The following is a 7,026-nucleotide window of genomic DNA, read 5'->3' as shown; positions in this document are numbered from 1 at the left end:
ACTTTTATAGCACAAATTTGCAAAGATACATGCATTAAAGTGCGAAAAAACCGACTTTCCGTCATAAAAATCGATGTCAAACATGGCGACAACTGAACGGCGTAATGAAATCAAAACCCACTTACTCCACATCTGAAATCGGAAAACCGCAGAGGCTAAAAAGTCACAATGTTGTGTTCAAATTCGCCGAGAGCAGTAAAAAGTTGCCCCTTCCCCCCGCCTCTTTGATTACATTTTCCTTTCTGTTTTTTTCGAGTGCGTGTTTTTTAAGCATTTTATGAATTTTTTAGGCAACGGGAAAAAAGCTGCTAACAGCGATTTATTGCATTTGCAATGTGAATTATTAATGCGAATCCTTTGGCGAGCGGCAGTGGGAAAAGTCCTCTTGAATATGCAGTGGGGAAATTAGTGTCCTGCCGCCGTCTTTATGGGTCCTTAAAAGCCGCTAATGAAATCAATATAGCCGCTCTAAACAATGCCGCTGGAGCGGAGCGCATAAAAATGCTAAATAAATTGATGAACTGCGGCAGGACGTCGTCCGGAAAAGTGGGTGGGAGGCGTTGCACAGTGGTTCCCATTGTATGGGCAAAGCGGCCAAAAATACTTCTAGTTGAGCTAGACACTTGAAACTTAGCACAACATTTTCTTATTTTTATAAAACAACAACAATAAAACAATATACAAAAAGAAATATAAAGTTAAGTGGAAATGGACATTACGAAAACTCCAACAAAAGATAGCAAGCACAAACAAAAAACATCCACAACTATACCTATGTACCTATCATTTTTTTTTATTTACTAAATACCATTATTTATTATACGAATGGGTTCCATTGCAGAGTAATGTCGATTTATAAGGTTTTTTATTGACTTAATAAACAGCTTCACTTGCAAGTTGCTCACGCTGCAATGGGTGGAACCACTGTGCGTTGGGCTGGAGGGAAAACTCAAGGAAAAACGGCTCGAGAGTGACGAGATGGATAGCTGCCTGGCTGACTGCCTTTTGTCGTAAAAGGCGCCATTCCCTTCCTGTTGTAAAAATGCGAGCGGACGACCCTTTCATTGTGTTGCGATTGAGAAACCGGCGACTTTCGGGACTATTTGGTTTTGGGGTGGGGGTTTTAGGGTGGACCACAGGCACTTGCACTCGCCGTGGCGAAGGCCTACGAATTGTATAAATATAAACGACATTAGAGCGCGTCTGGAAATAAAACAAACATCAAGTCGAGCCCAGTGAACTGAGCACAGGACCTTCTGCACCTTCCCCTAAAAAATATTTCAAAAAATGGGACAAATAAAGAGGCCCACCTGATGTGGCAGTTCAAGCGCAGCTTCATTGTGTTCCCGGCCCCTGGTTCGATTTTCCATATCTGTACACAATACACACAGCTATTTTCGTTGTATCCGCGAGGGGCGGCTGGCTAGGTGGGTGTGGCAGTCCTCTGCCAATTTGCCATTGTTCGTTTATATTTAACCATTTATAAATATATGTGTGCAGCAATGACAATGTCCTCGACATAAGTCGTTGTTATTTCGGAGCCAAAAAATGAGCAGTCGTCGAGAAAAATAGATTTACAGTGGGACCAGGATGAAGTAGATAGCTTTCTGAAAAATATTTATTATATTTGTTACAAATGAATCCGTTTTTATAAATAAAATATTGTCGAAATGCTGAGTTTATGTAAGAAGAGATTATAAATAAGTTAGTTTCAAGATACTTTTGTGAGAGTCCGAGGATTCTAAGATAAGAGATACTTTAGTTAGTTTTTGTTAGCTCCTCGAACACATTTCACCCACTGTCTAACCACTGTGCCTGAAAACTGTAAAAAGCCCTCAACGACGTGTCAATGCCAAAGGTTCACACTTGCTGACGGGCGTGGGAGATCCTTTTTGGTAACGGTGGGGTTATTGTTGCGGAGCAGGAGCTGCTGGCCCAGCGTCCTGACGGCTGTGATGGCAACACATTGTTCTAAATATCTAATGGCGCCCAATACGGGGGAATTTGCAATTGAAGCGTGAATTTGCCCTGCCCAATTCCGGATGCGTGAACAATTTCCCGAGCCAAGACAAACAGACGGCCCCGAAAGGAAAAATGATATCTGTCCGGAGTTCCAGGCTGTCGATGGAGATATGAAGTTCACTTCGCAGGCGAAGGATATGCAGTGAAGCAGGCCAAATGACATCAGTGGATTATCGGCGACATCGGGGGGCGCATAAACCAAGCAATTTCCTGGCCCAGCCCCGCATATCCTTTTCCCTTTGTGCGGAATAAAAAGCTGAATAAAACACACGAAGGACTCTGCTCCACTCGACCCCAACTCGCTCGCCATGTGCATGTGTGAGTGGAGCGAAACAAAAGGATGAAATATCGCTGAAAAACAGAGCAGAACACCACACAACAGAACACAACACAAGGCAGCACATCAGGCGCCCCTCTAAAGTGTCGAAGTTTGAGGGAGCACGTAAATTTGCGTTATCCTTGGGCTGACCTTGACTGACGACGGGACAGCGGCGGCAGGAATGACTGCGACTTCCAGTGCTTTGGCCTTCACATTGCCTCCAAAGGCCTCGCACATTCTTTCGCCACTCGGCTGCGAGTATATGTTAAATAACTTCACGCACTCACGCAGCCATACACTGGGAGAAATGGAAGCGAGTTGGGTATTATATAGGATTAAAGATGTTAAGATGAGTATCTATTTAAAAGGAGTTCCATTCCATTTGCATACAGGTTTATATATAGAACTCACAATTTATCAAAGAAGATATCCTAATGGTAGAAGGAATTTCTCTAAGTGTAGCAAAAAGGCGAGATGAAGAGCTGGCTGCTGTTCATGAATGCAAGTACAAATTACGGGCTCATTCAGTTGGCCAAAAGGCGGAGGCTCGCGCAGCGGGGGGCGGTGGGTGGTGGCTGGTGTTTGGATGGGCGGAAATGGAGGGGCGTGTCCTGGCAGCGGGAAACACGAGTCGAGCGCTGCTCTTGCGGACCGCTGGGCCGCTCAGCCTTTGCTTTGGCCGGGGCAAAATAAAACGGGAAAAAAGGCAGAAAAACCCCCGCTGATGCAGTTTGTCCTTCAGCGGAATTCACACGTACCGAGCATGTCCTGTGCCAACGAAACACAACAACAAGGACAACTGGGATGATGAGCCGCAGGCTTAACACCGACATTGACACTGGTAGTTGTCGCTTTGGCCCGCGGCCACGCCCCCTTCTCCCGGTGGGCGGGTCGTAAACTCTCCGCTTCCACACTAAATTACAAGTCTTAAATTTTATGCTTCAATAAATCCGCGAGCGACAAAAATGCGCGCGACTCGTTCGCCATTTGTGGCAAATTGAATTCAATTAAATAAATTAAAATGCATTCTACATAAGCGCGGCCGTTAAATTGGAATCAAGCGGAGAAAAACTAAATTAAAAATTGCTTTCGAATTTGGGGCAGGAAAACCTCACTCCACCACTCCCGCCATTCGTCTGCAGCTTTCCGTGAGCCAATTTGCAGAAGAAGCGAGTGCAAAATCAAAGCGAAAGTTGAAACAAGGGAAAGTTCGCAGGGGAAAATGCGGGGGAAAATGGTCGAGGTAGCTGGGATTTTTAGATAAATAAGAGTGTGTGCAAGGTCTTGAGAGCGCATTAATAAAAGCTGAGCATGTTGAAAACTTTTTGCCAGTCAATAGAAAAGTTCGCCGGGAGTTTGCTCGTTTTTACTTGCCTGCTCGTATATATACTTATTTTGAGGTTTCTGGGTTACTGGGGGGCGTGGCTGAGCCCAACTTGACAAATGACAATTTTCACTAAATAACTGTAGGAAGTAGGAACTCATACAAAAGGCAAACGGAAACCCTAAAACGAAGTCACCACAAATGACAGGACACGTGAAAACAAAGGAGGGCTTGGGGAATCCTGCGGAAAACTGGCGAACGGGGCGGATACTTGACAAAGTAAGGGGAGCCAATACATTAAAAGTCTGCCTGCTTAGTTTGCCCAAAACCACTTCAAGAATTATCCAAGCAAGCGGCAAGAGAGTTGGTTTATGCGATCCTTGAGCAAATCAGCAACTTATAGTACTTAAGAGCCTCTTTGAATACAGAGGAGGCTGGCCATCCTAACTCATCTGTAAAAACGAGTGAATAACAATTGAAAATATATAAACTAAACTCCTAATGTTCATTGACAAAATCCTCAATGAACTGAGAGCCACTGCATCCTTGAAAATCCCTTAAACACCGCGAAGCGAAAACAGCACTTTCAGAAGTTCTCAGTGCATTCATTTGAGCAGACAAGGAGCTGAAAGTCTCGGCAAACTTTGAGGTCCAGATTGCCATCCCCGCCGATCCCCCTATAAACATGTTTGCCCGGCCGGGCTAAATGAAATGCAGCCACTTGGCTAATGTCGATGGGCGGAGATGTGGGCGGCGGAGGATCCGAATCTGGGGAACACCAGGATGCAGTTCCAGTTCTGGGGGATCGCTCCGAAAGCCTCCTGCGATGGCTACAAACTAATCAATTTAAAAAGTTTCAACCGGCAGCAAAGTTTTCGTGCGATGAGCACTACTTGTCTGCCTTCTAGTTGGGTAAATCTCGAGTCTTCTCTAGTTCAACGTTTTTATGTACACGCCTAATGGGAAAACGGAAGTTGCAGAGGAAATTCGGGTTGGCGACGCAGCAAACAGCCAACAGCCAGGGGAAAAAATATAGAAACAGCGCTCGAACACGACGAGCAGTTGTTCTGCATTTCCGTTTCCGCTGCTGCCGCTGTTTTCAGCTTGGCTCCACCTCCCCCTTTTATCACCATCCTTGCGATTCAGGACCTGCACACAGAAATATACTCGATTGCGAACTGGCAGAACGCAGACCACTTCCTATGGAATTTTCTTGAATTCATTTAGCAAGTTATGGAATTGATTTACAACAAAAATGAATTTGATTTTCAATTCTCCGACGATTATTCGCAGAAATTGTCCGCATTTCTCTGCCATTTTACTGGTTATTTATGTACATACAACATGCGCAACTGGCATGCGAGCTTCACTTTAAGTTGCCCTCAAATATTTGTGGGTGAAAAGATATTTAATGGGAAATCATTATAAATTGCCATAGATGCCAGAAGACCACAGCTTATAAATAAAACACCCAAAGTACATCTAAAGCTACTTTTCGCCCAGTGTAGCTAGCCGAAAGTGCATTGGCATTGTCCTTGCTTATGATAAATCCGCGTCCATGTAATGGAACACCCGAGTGGGCGGCGGACATTGTCGGCAAATATTCGCAAAGGACGAAGGACGACGGGCCGCATCGCTAAATAGATAAATTGAAAAAGTTGCGCGTTTCAAATGCTTTTTGCAAAAGCAATTAGTTTGGCGCTCGGGGCCACCAGATCTGCTCCACTCCACTCCACATCGCTCCACTCCACGCAGCATCGTATTGCAATTAGCGCTGCTAAAGAGCAGTGGAAAAACAATACGAGCGCCAAATGGCCGGCAAACCAGGCGAAAGCCAAAGCCAAAACCGGGCCAAAACCAAACCAAACCGAGCCAAGCCAAGCTCGAATCGAAGCCAACCGACCGACCAGTTAACTGAAAACTCTGAATTATGAGCCACGACCGCGGCAGGACGAGTGCCCCGCCCACTGTGCTCCCCGATCCCAAATCCAATTCCTGCGGCAGTCCCAGAGCCCCTCCACCTCTGCTCTGCTCCCACTTTTCCGCCCAGTTCCACGCCATCCGGATCGATTGGGGACTCTCCCTTGGGCGGCCCAAAACGCATTAATACCAAAATCAATCGGGCCAAATTTCGAGAAATAAAACAGGCATTTGGTTGGGAATGCGCCTGCACTATCTTACCACTTAATACCCTTAATTATGCTTTTCAATTAAAATTTATTACTTATTTTATATTTTTATTTGATATCCATCGATCATTAAAGTTAGCTTCCTTAGCCGAAAACTTTTTTATGGCTAAGTTCGTCTTTCGATTTATGGTAATAAACTTTTTATGGCAAGCTTGAGTTATGAACTATTTAAAGAAGTTGTTTCTAATTCCGTATATAAAATCTTCTTAAAATTGTTTATAGTCCAAATTTAGTTAATATATCTGGTATTTGGCTGACCTTGACCGATGCGCCTGCAGGGTATTCCAAATGGTCGCAGCTGTGGTCGTGCCAAATATTTCCACGAAATCGGAGCGATTTTCCACAGGGCAGCAGCAAAGATAGTCCGTCTGTATATCGGTCTCTAATTGAAGTTCGTTTGAAAGAGTGGGTGGCAGTGGGTGGATTTGGCCCAATTGGCTTGGCTGCTCGTGTGGGACATTGAATTAATTACATTTACACGGCCCACGACCGATTTCCCCCTCTATTTCCCTGAATGGCAGGCTGATGTTTTGAGTGTTAATTAAAAATTGCATGTTAAATAGGCGCTGACAGTTGCGGCTTTCATTGGTTTCAGCTTTTTGGACGCTGAATTGCCAATAAGCGGATACCTAAATCAAGTCAAAAAGGAATAATTTAGCTGCATAAATCTTTGTTTATGCGCACTGCCGCCACCAGAAACTTCCTTTATAATAAATCAATTAAAATAATTTCTGCAGGAGCACGAGCTTCCCTTCGTCCGTTCATGGCTTAAGTCGAATATGGCCCAAAGGAAGTTCTTGGCCCTAATGAAGCCACTTACTTTGTTCGCCCCTCGGCTGCCTTTAATTACCCCAAAGTACTGCAGCCAAAGGCTAACTAATATCCCGCAGAATCATTGGCCAGCTTAAACTTAGCAGGAAACTTGGCCCAGAAAGTATCTCCAAGTGGTGAGCTTAGTTCCTTGGGCGCAGTGCAGGCAAATTTTTCAATACAAGCTAACTGCGGCGCCCTTTGGTCAAGTAGGAGTAAGATTTTGCTCATTTATTTACGAGATAAACTTTTGATTTGTTGTACCAGCTGGGCGGGTGGTGGAGAGGGGTGGGGTGGAGCGGTTAAACGCCGGCCAAGCTGAAATCATTTTATTGCCCAAGTAGTATTTGGTGAGCGGCGAA

Source organism: Drosophila simulans, chromosome 3R (assembly GCF_016746395.2).
Source record: "Drosophila simulans strain w501 chromosome 3R, Prin_Dsim_3.1, whole genome shotgun sequence".
In the NCBI taxonomy this organism is placed as follows: domain Eukaryota; kingdom Metazoa; phylum Arthropoda; class Insecta; order Diptera; family Drosophilidae; genus Drosophila; species Drosophila simulans.
The sequence above is the reverse complement of the archived record's forward strand: the minus strand, read 5'-3'. Positions refer to the sequence as shown.